Source organism: Gekko japonicus, unplaced genomic scaffold (genome assembly GCF_001447785.1).
Source record: "Gekko japonicus isolate JY-2015 unplaced genomic scaffold, Gekko_japonicus_V1.1 scaffold578, whole genome shotgun sequence".
NCBI classification, from domain to species: Eukaryota; Metazoa; Chordata; class Lepidosauria; order Squamata; family Gekkonidae; genus Gekko; species Gekko japonicus.
In genome coordinates, this window is record NW_015168668.1 from 486498 (window position 1) to 503669 (window position 17172).

The following is a 17172-nucleotide window of genomic DNA, read 5'->3' on the forward strand; positions in this document are numbered from 1 at the left end:
TCCCTGCCACAGCCCAATTGCCTTCCTAAAAACAGAGGCAGTCACTGTGGGAAAAGAAAAGTTCAATTTGATAAGAGGGTAGGTGCAGTATATGTATCATTGCTCATGGCTATAGCACAGTCCAGTGGCTGTCCAGAGCGGATGTACTGACTTACTTGTAAATATCCTAAGGATAGAATATTAGCATGCAAAATGCTTTGGAAACATGATCTCATTAATATTAACAATAATTCTGTATGGTAGACCCCCCCTACTATATATAGGTGGGAGACTGAGGTAAAGAGACAAAAAAGTAATAACTGGTGTTGGATCGGAACCCAGTTCCCAGTGTGATATTTTATTCCTTAAATAAAAATGATGAGTATCACAGAAAGAACAAAATAAAGGGAGGAAATTCGCAGTGTCGATGTGTCTGAAGTTCCATCCTAGTTCATTACACCAATTACTGTTAATGGTTTTAGATTAGTCACCAGGACAGTTTGAAAGCAAAGCATCTGAGCTGATGGTGTCTTTCCTCCCAGGCCATTTGGACTTTCCCCCTTAGCTCAGCATCAGAGAGGTGATGGGCAGCCCAAAATCATGACCCCCCACCCTACTTTTTCAGCACTAACCAAGCCTGATTCATTTGACTGATGTAAGACTTGCCAAAAAGAATTAGAAGCACTGAAGAGTCTGTAGGATGGCTCATGCATCCATATTCCCACCCCCATCCTGAAAAATATCCAGAAAAAAGAAGAGCATGGGTCAGCTTGCGCTGCTGAGTTTCTCCATTTGATGGTGTACACTATAAGGAAAATGAATACCTGTCGCTAGGGTCATTCATGGAGCAGGCTATTGCTTCCATGCTCTGCTGGTGGCCTTCCAAAGATACTTGACTGACCTCTGCTGGAAACAGGATGCTGGTCTAGATGGATCTTTAGTCAGATCCGGCATGTTCTTATTGTTGGAGAAGCCACAGCCTGCTAAGAGTCTAGTTACTGCTGAAGGAGTAGTTTGGTCCACTTGTACCCTAGGGGGAGCTGTGGAGCATTCTCTACTGTTTAAGGTTTATTGAATGTTTTCTCTTGCAGTTCGATCTACCTTTTGTTTTTCCTCTTTCTCTGTGGTGTGTTAGCATGTGTTAGTTCTTGTGCTCTGAAGGCCTCTCTGTTGTATTAGTGGCCTACAGTCAGTTATTGTCTTCTTTGCAATATCCTGTTGGAGTACATTCAACGAAAGCAAACTCCAAAGTGTGGATTGGATTATTTTATGAACTCTGCCAATTTATTAGGGGTGTGTGCAGAGGGAAAATAATTGTGACAGTTTTGAATCCAAGCCTGGGGGGAGAGGGGTTTTCCCATGATTGCTTCATTTCATGTAGGACATTATGGCACCGATTTTTAACCCAAACTGGTGTTTTTGTGTTCCGGATTTTCGGGACCATTTTCTGCATATGCACACAAGGGACACCACTCCTTCAATGCACAGCTGATTCAAAGGTCTTCTGTGCAGCAGTCATGGAACATAATGGCAGCAACACAGAATGGTACGCAGTCATCCCTCTCCTCTCCTGACACCCCCCTCCCAATCTCAGCCACATGCAGCAAAATGGCTCTGTTTTCCCGGGCCTCTCAAAAGTAACTAATTTCTGTTTATGGACACTTCTCTGCAGCTTGTCTGCAAAGGTGATTGGCTGGGACCCTTGCCAAGAACAGACTGGAAGGAAGGATGCTGTTGGAAGCAAAACAAGCAGAATCAAAGAATAACATGGAGAGTGCATGTGCGTGCTCCTGCTGGATTGGTAAGCACCTGAACTCAAAACAACATGGATTTTCAGGGAGGGTAGTTTTGTTTCACTAAGAACCCTGGCTTCCTAATACTGTTCCTGGAACCCAAAGTAACAACCCAAAACAGCAATTTTTTGTGTGCATATTTTCGGCTCAGGAGTTATGTTATGCACACCCTTTGTTCTTATGTACATATGATCTCTTGGCAAATAGTTAGCTTGGATTGATTGGGACACAAGATAAGTTAGCAACACTTGCTAAGCAGCCACCATTGTAGGAAAAGGGCTATCCCTCATCTCTCTTGCCGTTCTCAGCCTAGTTGACATTCATCTTTCTCCATGTGGCTGTGAACAGTCTGGCAAAGTGAACCATCCCTAAAGAAAGCAGCCTCAAATCCAGGCTGTGTCTTTAAACACAGATGCAACTAGAACTCTTCTGGTGGTATCTCTGATGCAAGGCTTTGGAGCAAGGCATCTTTAGAAACTGTTCTCTTTCCTTCCACTTATGCTTAATTTCTTGAGAAAACACTGCCGTTCCATGTCAAAGAGTGCCCTTGTTCTGCATGTTCAATCTCAAGTTGCTATAGATTGAAGCTATGCTGTAGATTGCATAGCTTCAAGTCCCTCCAGTTCCAGTCCTTCCAGAATTCCTGGCCTTTGACCCATAGTGTCAATTGATCTCACAGCTGCTCAACATGTAAACTTCCATTTTTTCCACTGAGCTCTTTTAAGCCGTCAGTACAAAGATTGGAGAGAATGAGCGCATGCATAAACTTTATCAGATTTCTGATGGAGCTATGGCAGGTGTCAAAATCATGTGAATTAGCGGCTTCATTTTCTTTGGAACCCCTCTCAAATCCACCCACCCAGCACGGTGTAATGGTTAGAGTGTCAGACTAGGATCTGAGAAGCCCAGGTTCGAATCCCCACTCTGTCATGGAAACTTGCTGGGTGACTTTGGACCAGTCACATACTCCGAGCCTAACCTACCTCACAGGATTGTTGTGAGGATAAAATGGAGAAGAGGAGAAAGGAGAAGAGGATAACAGCGTAAGTGGCTTTGGGTCCCCATCAATTCTCCCTCTAAGCTGTGGAGTCTTGTGAGCAGAAATTCTACTTTGTAAGCTACTGGCATTAAAGCTGTGAGCCAGCGATTTGGCCGCTGCATAAATTCGTTTGCTCTGGAGCCGCCTTTCCTGTGCTCAGACAAAAATGTGTGAGCCGGAGGCTAAAAAACTGTGAGCCAGCTCACACTAACTCAGCTTAGAGGGAACACTGGTCCCCATTGGGGAGAAAGGCAGGCTATAAATGAACTAGATAAATAAATCTTGCATTTGAATCAAAGTACTGTGGGACAATGTTCCCTCTAAGCTGTGGAGTCCTGTGAGCAGAAACTCTACTTTGTGAGCAACTGACATTAAAGCTGTGAGTGAGCAATTTGGCTGCTGCCTACATTAGTTTGCTCTGGAGCCATCCCACCTGAGCTCAGACAAAAATGTGTGAGCCGGAGGCTAAGAAACTGTGAGCTAGCTCACACTAACTCAGCTTAGAGGGAACACTGCTGTGGGATCTCTCCGTTTCTGCCTGATGCAACCATAAACAATGAGATCTTCCCAGTATGCGGAATAAGTCTTCATATGTCCTGTGTTTGCTGTTCATATGCTTAGGTGTTGTTGTTTTTAAATGTAAAACAATTATTAGCAACTTCCCTAGCTTAGGCAGGGCAGGACTGGGGCCCAACTAAGCACAGGCTTTCAGGTACTGGAGGGAAGAGTTGGATTCAGGAACTATATTTTGGTTCCGGAAGCACCATTCCTGGTGAGGAAATAGCCATGGGGGGGGGGAGAGAGACTAGCCCCCCCATGCTCCATAGTTGTGGCCTAAGCACAATGGGTATTAAAAAAAAATGCTTATAGCGCCATGCACAGAATTCTCAGTGTCTCATCTGGTTTAGCCCTGATCTGGCTGGTGCTTCCTGGAAAACAATAGAATATTAAGCATGTTCCCCCCCCCCCATGTGCATATTTGAAGTTGTCAAAAAACCCATTAAAATGTCTTGAATGCTTTCACTGTAAAGCACAGAGACAGACAAAGGAGTCATCATCTTCTTATTGTATTTATCATTCCAGTAAAGTATACAGTGAGTTTCCTGCCATGGGGAAGGAGTGACCACAGGAATGGGGGGAAATGAGGCAAGAAAAGGGGCAATGGGGTAATTATTATTCGGCACTCGGATAAATTTGCTGGCAAAGAAGCTACATTAAATGCAGAACTAAAGGATAAGGTTGGAGAAAACAGTATGATAGCAGAAAATGCAAAATTGCCCTCAGAGCCCAGTGCAAAAGACATCACTTTATGTGATCAGTGATCACACCTCTACGTATTTACTTGGGAGGAAACTGCTTTGTGGTCTGAATTATTAAGGTCTTTCACGTTTCAGCCAAGCTTCTTTTCATACCTAAGGCCTGATTCCTTCCAGTAGGTGGCAGCAGTGATATACTAAGACCTCCCAATGAGTCTGCATAGTGCCCCACAGCAGGATCCCTGTGCCATTATGGCTCCACCTTGTGGTGAGGTGATGAATTCAGACTCAATACCTCAATGGTTTTTTAATACTGTTTTGAGGTGTATTACAAGTAGCACAAAGCAGGCCCTTAGTTTCATTCAGCAACAGACAAAAGCTTATTGTTCAGGCCAGCTGTGTCCTGTAAAGCTCTTGCAGTTCAAGTGAATAAGGCAAAGGAAAGAGAAAGGCAGAAAGTAATTTAAAGAGTCCCAACTCCAGAATTTATCCTCCAGTTCACATATGACTCAAGTGTGCAGATTACACATGTAGCAGGGTGCAGAAGCAGACTTGTGGCTCATGCACCCTCTCCCACAGTGCATGCAGCCTTTGAAGTGAATCAGCGTTTAGGTCTGCAGCACAAGATCTAGTTCCTTGAAAATAGTCAAGAGGGCACATGTATTTATTGCATCCCTCTGTCATCTATCCATCATCTATCTATCATTTGGACTTACAGACCACCCTCCCCCGTGCACAGGGCTCAGGGCAGTGAACAACATATCAATAAACACATTTATAATGAAAATTAAAAGCAGTTAAGATAGTAATAGATAGAATGAATTACAATAACTGGAGGAGAGAAAAAGAGGAGGCCAGGCTTGATGGAAACCGACCGTTGCTGTCCTCAACCACAGGCCTGGCAGAACATCTCTGTCTTACATATATAAAATTATATTTGCTTCCTGCATTTCTTTTCCAAGATAGCTAACAAAGGAATATTAAATGCAAAATGGTGCAGTGGCCTTACTACCTATCCCTCTTTTTCTTATAGAATGATCAGCGGCTGATAGAGGAGGCCTTGGGAGCTGGGTCCGGGCGGCTTGGAAATGACCTTGCTCTCTAGGGAAATGACCTTGCTCTCTAGGGTGGCCAAGGGGTGGAGCCTGGGAAGGATGACGTTTGGGGAGGGAATCCCATACAGTCCATCGTCTGAAGCAGCCATTTCCTCCAGGCCAACTGTTCTCTGTAGTCTGCAGATCATGTGTAACGCCAGGAGACCTCCAGGCAACCTTCTATCACTGCCCCCTCCTTTTGCTAAGAGGCACAGGCAATGGTGTGGGTGGCCCTCCTGCTCACTATTATCCATTGATCCACAGTTTAGTAATCACTCAGATGAACAAATCCAGCCTGAGGATAATGAGGGTTGTATGTATGGAGAAAGTACATTGTAGATAAAAGGACCCACAGGAATCTTAGAAATATCTTACAGCAATGACCACCGCGTCAACAAGAGCTCACCATTCCATTCCACATTGATTCATCTGGAATATCTGCCACCTCTTGGAAGCAAATTCAGAATTAACAACACAGATTAGAACCCCCATGATCTGATATAGAAGGAAGCACGGAGAGGATGGAAAACATTCACTGACCTGAAGTCTCTTCAAAGTGAGGATACTGCCAAAAATTTTGCACTGACCTGAATTTGAGTGAGAGAAGTTGTACTCCAGGCAGAATAAAGTTTGAGCTGGGGTTCCTAACTCTGGGCTGGGGAATTCTTGGAGATTTGGGGTGGTGGTGGTGGAGCTTAGAGAGGGTGGTGGTTGTGTACGGAAGGGACCTCGGCAGGGTATAATTCATAGAGTTCCCCTTACAAAGCAAACATTTTCTCCAGGGGAATTAACCTCTGTTGTCTGGAGATCAGTTGTAATTCCAGGAGATCTACAGGCACCAACCTGGTTTGAACTGAAACCAGATCTCCAGCAGGTTTGCGTGATCTTGAGGCTACATTAGACCTCATGAAATATGCATAGGAGCTTTAGATGCATATCTTTGCATAATGACACCATCACACCATGTGACTGAATGCTATGCAGGCAGCCTTTACACATGTGGGAGTCTACCGAGTTATCCCCAGGCCAAGCTTACTATATGGTCCATCTGTATGAAGGATCTTCTCCTCCAATATGTTCCCGTGTGCCAGCTGTTGCCTTCAGGCTGCCACCTGTTGGCTGTTCTCTCACTTACAGGGGCCTGCCTGGCATTGACCAGAGCCTGGGCCTTTTCTATCACGGCCCCCACTCCGTAGAATGGGCTTCCTAAAGAGGTGAGAGGAGCCCACCTCACTGGAGATCTTCAAGAGGTGCTGCAAGGCTTGCTTGTCTACCAGGGCCACAGAATGTGCATCAGTGCTATCTTGGCCATTTGCAGTCTACAATACAGCTTTCAATGGGATGTATGCTTAAATATACTTTCCAATGCACATTCTGGTACAGCCAGTCCTGAATCAGGGCAGTTTTGTTTGCCCTCACTGATCACTACAAAGCAAACTGGTTTTGTGGCTTTGTGATATAATCATGGTCTCTACATCAGCTGACTCCATCAGCAGTAGAGTAGCAGGTCTGGGTGGGGAAATACTTGGACATTTGGGGGTGGGGTTTGGGGAGGGGAGGAACCTCAGCAGGGTCCACCTTCCAAAGCAGTCGTTTTCTCCAGGGGAACTAATCCCTGTCATCTGGAGAACAATTGGAGCAGCAAGTGATCTCCAGGCCCCACCTGGAGGCTGGCAACCCTAAGCCAGCAGCCAGTCATTCTGCAGCATAGCAGAAGAGAGTGAGGCCCCAAGAGTGTTTTGCCCCTTCCTCAGCAGCGAGCTCATCAACAGAAGAGGACGGGAGGGAGAGCAAGGCCCTTCCTGTTGGTCTGGTTTCATCTGCTTGTATTTATATCCCTTTTTTGGCCCCCTTGAGGGTTCCTGTTGAAAAAGAAAAAAGGATTGAAAATACAATAAGTGAATAATGCAATAAGTGATCCTTGATTGGCTGGGATTTCATAATGAGGTATGTTACAGGGAAAAAGTGATGCTGAAGCAGCAGCCAATGGGGGGTGGGGGTGGGATAATGGCATCAGCAGATGCAGAAATCTGAGCAAAAAGCAGATGTTTTGGGGGTGCTTTTTTCACCCCATAAAAGTTCAGCTTTTGTCTTGAATCTGAGGAAGCAAATTAGGCAGAGCAAGGTTATACATATGATAGCCCCAAAGCTCCTGCAACAATAAATCCGTTAGTCTTTAAGGTGCCACAAGACTCCCCCCATCAGCAGACTAACACAGCCGGTCTCCTAGAGCTGTGACTGGCCTGGGCCCTGATCTTATTTGGACCTAGTATCTTTGCTTTTCACCATGGCCTAACAGGAGAGTGGGAAGAGTCACCTAGAGACAGTCTCTCCCCATGAGGCCGAGGCCGCCACAGTGCGTGTCAGAGATGATTTAATCAAATCTCCAGCACCGACATTAGGGGACAGGTAGAGGAGAGTGAAAAAAAGAGAGTGATGAGAAGAAAGAAAGACTATGGCAGGGGCAAGAACCGAGTTAAGGACAGAGACCAAGAGGTGGGCTGGGCCTGGAAATCCAGAGGCTAAAATTCACAACAAGCCACATGAGTTCACATTTAGAGGCTCTCTCATTTTGTTAAAATACATCCCCAGAATTCATTTGAAACTTTTGTTTCATGATGGTAAGTTATATGCATATGCAAACACACACAATGTAAATGACAGGATACCCACGGTTGTGTTATATGCATTATTGTTGCTGCTTAGGAAAGAGACCTTGGACTTAACATGAATTACTCTCTGGAAACATCTCAGGGTGTCAGAGCCACTGCACTTTAACCGCCTTATCCTCAAACAAACAAAATGATCAAATTGAATTGGGAAATGTACAGATGATTACCAAAAAGATCAGACTTACAGACTGATAATGGGGACAGGACATGGCAGATTTTAATTCTTCAGCTAAGAATAGTCTGGTAAAGGGGCAGGATAACAAACAATCAAGTATTATTTGGGAAAGGTTTACTGTGTAAGCAAATTTTTGTAGGTATGAAAATTGTGAAAATAACCTTATCTGAAAAATAAAACCTCACCTGTTTACTCAAAGGCATTTTAGACAACAATGCCCTGACACAGCAAGTGAAATCAGCACATGGAAAGAGCTTTCTGCGCACCAAGTCCCCTGCTGGATCAGGAACAACACAGGGAGACTGGCAGCAGATGTACATCCAGAGGGGCATCTGCATTGCAAAATATACGTTGTGATGTCTTTTTGCATGATGTGGTGGAGATGAAAGTTTGCCATTCCATCTGCATTTCAATGTGGACAGAACAGAGCATCTCTGATCACTGTCTCAGGCTGTGTACCCAAGTCCCCCCCCCCCCCCCATCACTGAGTCCCAACCCAAATACCAAATGGAAACAACACATGACTTTCCTGGCTCCATGGGCCCCTGCAGCAACCAGGGACTCCAGAAGTTTGTCTCGCTAGTCTCCTCTTGAAAGCCCTGAGAAGTTGGACCAGGTCCCTCTTTGTATCCAACTGCAAACCACCCCCACCCCCCGCAGACATGTAGAGGCCCATTAAATGTATTTTCCCTTTGAAAAAAATAAGGGAAATAGGTAAATTGCAAACATAGTGCTACATACTAGTGCTAGGACCAGGCTCCTTTGGTGAAGCAATAACACAGAACAAGTTCAAAATAAAGCAACCATCTAGTTTTATGATATTTCTCACCAATTGCACCCTTGGCATCAGGAGACAGAACTTGCCAGCAGCAGGCATCCCAAAAGGGGTAGGATTGCCAGTTTTGAATCTGGTCCCTCTAGCTGTCCCTTTAATATCAGTTTGATCTGCAGCATCTATCTGGCAACGTTCTTTGCCTCCATGCCATGAAAATTTTCAACTGCCCATTTCTACATATTAAGTCTCTGTTAAAGGGGCTAGACATTTGGCACCCCTATTTAGGGAACCCATCCCCTAGAATGTCAAAAGCTAGTAGCTAAAATAGAGAAGCACATACCCTACTCTGAGGGTTGAACCTGAACGTCAGACTCCTGGAAAGTAGAAGTGATTGCTAAACACCAGAGTATTCTGGCCCATTGTGTGGCTCTCTTTCAAGAAGAGAAGTATTGCTCTATGGGTGGTGGAATTGTGGGTGAGATGGTCTATCTCAGTAGGATGTATTAAAGCTCAGGCCCTTGTTTGGTTCAGTCTTTAGGATGGCAAATACAAGTATTGTGTATTGGGGGGGGGGAGACGCTCATTGTCCACGTGCCTTTGATGAGGGCTCTGTGTTCCTTCCTTGTTATCTCTCCTCCCTCCCATTTTTTAAAAATTCTTTTGGGATTTTTTCCTCTCGTTTTTTTCTTCCAAGGGCAGGTTTAGCTGTGTGGCCTTGAGGAAGTTAACCTCTTTTAGCCTCTGATTAAATGAGAGAGAGAGAGAGAGAGAGAGAGAGAGAGAGAGAGAGAGAGAGAGAGAGAGAGGGGCACATACAACACACAAAAAACAAGAAAAGAGAGAGAGAGAGAGAGAGAGAGAGGTGCACATACCATGCACAACAAACCAGAAATTCCCTAGAGGGCTGGAAACCGGTATATTAATCTCACCCAGGCGCACGCGCATGCATGCACACACACATGCTGTCTCTCTGTCAAGTCCCTTTTGTGCGCTTCTCACTCATCCTTACACCTATTCTCTGTCTCCTTGCCTTTATTTATACTAAAACTGCTGCCAGAATAAAACATCCATGTAAAATCCAATTTCCTCTGAATCTCTCTCGGAGACGAAGCCTTCAGACTGAGTAGGTAACCTCTGCAGTAATTGCCTGAACCACTCCTGTTTGCTGGAAAGGTGAGATCCATTTTTCAATTATCTATCTGCTGTGACAGCATCCAGCCACCCAGCTAAGAAGAAAGGGAGAGAGAGAGAATCCAGCCAAACAAGAGCCGTCTGTGTCAATCCTAGCAAACGGGAGGTAGGATAGATGCGGTCACAGCTCCCACCATCAATATCCTCTAATATAAATGTCAGCGATGCCATTTTACCCACACTCATTTCCCACACTGCTGATTACATTATCGTCTAATAGAGGGGGCGCCGGTCTCACTGCTTTCTCTCCTAACCCTCCTTGCGGTAATGTGTCAATAGCCTGCCTCCATGAAACAAGTCAATTTTCTGCAGGCTTGGCAGAGGAATAAATCTGACGGATATCTGGAGAGCTGGAGATATTTATATACGCCTGCCTCTTGCTCTCCAACACCCCCCCCACCCATGTGTGTGTGTGCAAACGCATATCTGTGTCCTCAGCAGAATTGAATGATTTTCAGCCCAGACTCAATAAGAAGAGAATTTAAAGCAGTCCCACAGCTTGGCTTCCAGTAACAGCCGTACACGTTTATTTTCTTTCGCTTAACAGGAAAGAGAGAATTATGGTGGGATTTATATGACAAGGGCAATGCTACCCAAATGCTTTTCTCTGAGCATAGCAGGAAGAAAAGGAGAAAGCCAGGAATGTATCCAATACATGGGAGGGGAAACAGGCTTGGGAGGTTAAAGGAGAGGTTTTAAAAGAAGGGCCTTGCAAAAAACAAAACAAAACAAAAAATGACAAGGAAGATCAGATTGTATGTCCAGAGGACCTTGTGATGAAACAAAAGCAAGTAGCAGAGCCAATGAAAGTTATGGATCAGCTTTGACAAATGTTTGATACATTCACAGGTTTTATGGCTAGATGAGGTCACAGAGATAATCTAGTTTAAGGCCACAATGTGAAGGTAGCTTTAAATCACCCTCCAAGGCATCTGTTATCATATGATAAGCCATTTGTATGCAGTGGCAGTTTGAGTGGTGGTTTATGCTCAGTATTTGTGTAGTGGCAAGTGGAGCAACTTTATCCAAAATTTCATTTTGGATTCTTTGTGCTGGCGCAGAAAAGAATGACCCAAACCATAAGACGAGCTGTAGCACATCACATGATTATTTAGTATGATGTTACTATCCTACCTTGCCTTTTTTAAGACCAAAGGGGACGGTGACAGTCTGCCCAATGACAATTACCAATTTAAAACACAACCACAGCAATGTAATTAAAGCAACAGAAATAGAATCAATCACAAACTCAACCCACACAAAAGTTTCAAACAGCCGTGTCTCCATTTGAAAAAAATCACCCAAATGCCCTCTGAAAAATAATTGCCTTATATTTTCTTCCCAAAATTGGCAAAGTCAGAGCCCCCCCAGCTTCCTCGCTAGAGGGCATTCCATATGATGGGGGAAATGCAGAGAAAGTCCATGCATGGGCAACAATAGAGCAAACCATCCTGAGAGCAGGAACTAAAAACTACAGCTGTTCTGAGGAATACAACTAATACATGGGTTTCTACAGGGAAAGAAACTCCTTCAGATATGTGGGTCCTAAAGACATGTGGGGTTTTAAAGGTTAAAAACAAAACACCAGGAAATGAACAAGGACACAAATAAGCAACCCATGGATTCTGTTCAAGAAAGATATAATATTGCCGTATCAGTTGACCCCAGTCATTTTTCCAGGTTGTCTTCAGGGACAGCTCTCTATAGAACATGTTACTGTTATCCCACCTTGAGATTACAGTAGCATGACTCTGCATCAAGGGACTGGTTCAAGATGGAGACAGCTGCTTGTTGTGCTGAGTTAATAACACAGAGAGCTGGATTTCACCAGTTTGCTGATGACCCTATCCCAACCCCAAAGCTCCTCATGATTTCAATGAATAGCCTGACATAACAACTGAAAAACAGAGGGAGCAAAGTAGAGCCATCTAATACCCAACTGGTCAAATTTCAGGGAGCTGATTCTAAATATGTGATGGAAACTCTTTGAGTTCTACCTAGTAGAACCACCAGACTGCTTCCATCACTCATCCCTACCCCATCTTGTAGTTGAGCTAGTAATATCAAGTGATCAACCACATCAAATGCCACTGACAGATCTAACACAAATCTATATGAAAGCACTACCAATGCCAAGCTGTAAGAAAAGCATCCACCACAGCAACTAATGCTGTCTTCATCCTGATACTAGGACAGCACCAACACAGAACACAGAGCTCTGATCTTCCATTGGTCTAAGTGCCAAACCTCATATGATGCTGGGGATTCCTGTTTGGATGCCCAGACGTCTCATAGGACTACAAAAACAACCATAATGGAGGGAGGGAGAGAGGGAGAAGACACAGATCTGAGCTGGACTGTGGTGCTTGAGAAGCACCTCTTCCCCTGGTGCTTTTTCGCTGTTTAGAAATCCTCCCCACTCACACACGTACAGTGCTTTAAGCAATGGAAAGGGGGGGAAAGACAGGCACAATATGGGTCTCTCTCTCTTCTTTCCCTCCTGGTGCTTAAAACAGCCCGTGGAGGTGATTTCTAATCAGGAAAATAGCATGTGTACAGGGTTTTTAAAAAATTATTAAAAAAAATTATTTTAAACATTTTTTACCCCACCCTCCCCGCAAGCGGGCTCAGGGCAGCTTACAAGAGGGCGTGCCCATACATAAAAACAAGATAAAACAATAAAACCATTAAAAACCAACAAAACCAAATATAAAGTGCTCCAGGAAAACAAGATGGTCTCCGAATAATTTCATGATCGTTATCAGTCATTTCATTGGGGGTGATATTGTCCTGTAGATGGTCCAAGGCCAGTCCAGTGGTACCAGTGCCATGCAATATTATGGCAGATCTTCCAAGGACCATCCCTAACCCCGTTGTTGTCCTCCCAATTGGTTGTGGTGGTAGTGGTGGCCCCTATATGAAAGCCTGGCGGAAGAGCTCCATCTTGCAGGCCGTGCAGAACTGCATAAGGTCCCACAGGGCCCTGATCTCCTCCGGGAGCTCATTCCATCAGGTAGGGGCCGCCACTGAAAAGGATCTGGTCCTGGTTGTAGCAAGATTTGCCTCCCGGGGGCCTGGAATCACCAGGCGATGTTGTGTCCCCGACCAAAGTGCTCTGGGGGGTATATGTGGGGAAAGGCAGTCCCTCAGGCAGGCCTGTAGCTACAGTGGGGCCTCCGGGGGCCCAGCCCCCCTGACTTCTTCTTAAGGTGCCCAGACTTTGGGAGAGGCCATGCCCACCTGCACTTGACTTGGAGTACAGGTGTGTAGCCCCCGCTTCTCCCTCAAAGCATTTAAAGGAACTCTTTAAATGCTTTGGGGAAGAAGCAGGAGCCATGTGTGAATTTCAGTGCCCCCTGACTTTTTAAAAGGCCCCCCAAACTAAAAGAATTCTAGCTACGGGCCTGCCCTCAGGTAAGTTGGACCCTGGCCATATAGGGCTTTAAAGGTAAGTACCAGCACTTTGAAACGGATTCGGTATGCTATTGGCAGCCAGTGCAGCACTTTCAGCCCAGGATGGATGTGCTCCCACTTGGGGACGCCCATCAGCAGCCTGGCTGCTGCGTTCTACACTAGCTGGAGCTTCCGGATCTGCGACAAAGGCAGCCCCATGTAGAGAGCATTACAGTAGTCTAACCTTGAGGTGACTGTCGCATGGATCACTGTAGCCAGGTCATCGCGGTCGAGGAAGGGAACCAACTGCCGAACCTGCCAAAGATGGTAAAATGCAGATCTGGCAGTGGCTGCCACCTGGGCCTCCATAGTTAGGGAGAGATCCAGGAGTACTCCCAAACTCCTAATTTCCGACGCTGGCACCAACGGTGCCCCATTGAAGGTCGGGAGAGGGATCCCCAACCCCGAACTGCCCCGACTCAGGCACAGGACCTCCATCTTCACTGGGTTTCAGCCGACTCAACCTGAGCCACCCAGCCATGGGCTGTAATGCCCAGTTCAGATCTTCTGGGTCAGAGCCCGACCGGCCACACAACATCAGATAGAGCTGGGTGTCATCTGCATATTGATGACAACCCAGCCCATACCTCCTGGCAATCTGGGCAAGGAGGTGCATGTAGATGTTAAACAACCTTGGGGAAAGCACTGCTCCCTGAGGCACACCACACTCAAGTGGGTGCCTCCAGGACTGCTGTTCCCCTATCGCCACCCTCTGTCCCCAACCTTGGAGCAAAGAGGCAAGCCATTGAAGAGTGAGCCCCTGTATCCCCACATCGGCGAGACAGTGGGTCAGCAACTGGTGGTCAACCATAACAAAGGCGGCCGACAGATCTAATAGCAACAGTGCCGCCACACCGCCTACGTCCCTTGACCCGGGCGAAAGCCAGACTGGAGTGGATCAAGGACAGAAGCGTCATCCAGAAAGCTCTGAAGCTGTGCCGCCACCGCCCTCTCAATCAATTTGCCCAAATAGGACAAATTAGACACCGGCCGATGGCCAATTAAGCCGAGTCCAGAGTAGGGTTTTTTCGAGAGAGGATGGACCATCGCCTCCTTGAGTGCCTCAGGGAACTGCCCCTCTGAGAGATACTTGCTGACAATCTCCCTTACGACACCTCAAAACCCCCTCGTGGCCCGTTTTAATGAGCCAGGAAGGGCACGGATCAAGGCAGCATGTGGTTGGATGCACAGATACAAGCAGTCTATCAACTTCCTCCAGACTGAGTGGGTCAAAACATTCTAAACCCTGTGAAGACGTGCAAGGGGGCTCAAGTTCGCTCACTGTTTCAACTGTGGCTGGGAGGTCACGGCAGAACGCCAAGACTTTGTCTGTGAAATAGCTCGCAAAAGCCTCACAGCCAATATCCAATTCCCTACTGTTTTGTCTGCCTTGTGGCAAAGCTGTCAAGGACCGAATTGTTCTAAACAATTGGGGTGGGCGTGAGCTCGCAGAGACAATCGTGGCTGCATAGAATTCTCTCTTAGCAGCCTTGAGTGCCACCTCATAGGATCTCATAAACGTCCTATAGGATGTTCTTGATGCGTCGTCGCGGGCACGCTGCCACCATCTCTCTAGCCGTCTTAGCTCTTGCTTCATAAGCCGCAACCCCTGGGTATACCAGGGGGCTAGCCTAGTGCGAGGGCGCAGAGGGCGCCGGGGAGCGATCTCATTGATGGCCGTGGAAAGCCGGTCATACCAGTCCCCCACAAGCTCATCTAATGAGCCGCCAGGGGGCATCAGATCCCGCAGAGCCATCTGAAGCCGTACAAAGTCCATTTGGCTCCGCGGGCGAGCTAAAATCGCCATCTGAAGCCATACAGGATCCATTTGGCTCTGCGGGCGTGCTAAAATCTGCTCACCACCTAAACAGGGTCAGGATGGGACATTCAGATGAGCCTTCAGGGTATAGTGGTCCGACCATGGTACTGCCGCTGCAGTAATCCAGTCCACTGTAATCCCCGCAGCGAAGATCAAATCAAGCGTGTGCCCGGCCTGGTGCGTGGGGATCGATACAAATGAGCATGATACAAGCTGCTTTGGGTCCCCATTGTAAAGAAAGGCAGGATATAATTGAAGTGAATAAATAATAAATGTAGCTGAAGAAGGGGGCAGATAAAATGTAGGTTGGTGGGTGAGTGGAAAAGAGAGAAGGAAGCAGGGAAAGGTCAGGACATGGGGGCTGCCAGGAAGAGAAGATAGTGTGGGGAAGGGGATACAGGAGAAAGTGAGGTAACTCCTGCAAGTCCCTGCAGGTTACCCACTACACAGCTGAGTCATAGTTTCCCTGGGTGTAGACTGTCACATGGAGGAGGGATATAAAGGTAGTTTGGTGGGGTGGGAAGGAGAGAAGAAAGCAGGAAAAAGGGGAGAGGCTACGGAGACTGCCAGGGAAGGGAAAAAAGAAGCTGTGTGGAGAGGAGAAAATGAAATGCCCCTGCAAGTTCTTGAAGGTCCTCTGCTTGTTCCCCTTGACTGTCACTGCATGGTTTAGAATTTGATGCCAAGTATCTTAATACATAAAGATTCTGGTGTGACGCCCCTTCTTGGTTTCTGTCTCCCTTTATGTTCAATGAAAATACGGTTGGTACGACCCTAACTGTGATAGGATTGGATCTGAAAATTAAGAGAACGCACATGAAGCTGCCTTATACTAATCCATCAAAGTCAGTTTTGTCTTACTCATACTGTCAAAGTCAGTATTGTCTACTCATACTGGCAACAGCTCTCCAAGGTCTCAGGCCAAAATCTTTCATTTCATCTATGATCTGCTCCTTACTGATGCTACTCAAATGACCTACATGTGTATGACCCCCAGTGTTTGGAACCATTCCCCTTGCTTGTTAAGAGCGTACACACGCAATTATCTGGATAAATTAGGGACCACCGCTTCTTGCATACAAACACCAAGAATTTGGTGGTAGCAATTCATTATGGGAATGGGGAGGTTCCCAGAAATAAAGCTAGCAGAAACTAAAATCAAAGTCTAAATCTTTATTTAGAAAAATAGATCATGAAAAGCAAGAGGCGTGCAGAGAGCCCGAGGCACATACACAGATGCTGGAAACCTTTACCTTAGACAGCTTGACACTGAAGCAATACACACACAAAGGTTTGAATCATAGTGGACAGTTTAATTTTAACTGCCAGGTCGGAAAATTATAGATGCAGAAATGGCACACCAAGGGCTGTGGTAATAAGTGACTGGAGTGAACTGGTCACTGGCTGGTTTAGAGAGTGAACAAACATCCAGGAGTGAACTGATAATCAAATCTTGGGGGAGCAATAGGTTTAAGGTAGAAATGGTTGCCAGCTAGATTCTTCTGGGCATTGAGGGTGTTTAATCACAGCCAGTCATTGAGACATTGCCTGTGTTTTTGAGTGGGGAAGGGACCATTTTTTTTTAATACTAACATTTTTTATTTTTCAAAAAAGAAACAATTTACTTAATACACTTAACAACAACTTATTGTTTACAACCTATTAAAACACAACTGCAAAATAGACATATATATCTATATCTATATATCTAATAGCCAAGTCGCCCCCTGGTGTGCGGATACCTGGGGGGGAGGGAGAGTTTTGTGCACACGTGGGGCGGTCCCCAGGTGTGCACAAAAATCTGAAACCCTGTAAAAAATATCGGGGGGATGTTTAAAGGAGCAAAGAAACGCTCTGCAAACTGCCTCACCGCCGCCGCCACAGAGGGAGAAGGTTTGGCGGGCCGGGGGGGGGGAGAGAGACTGG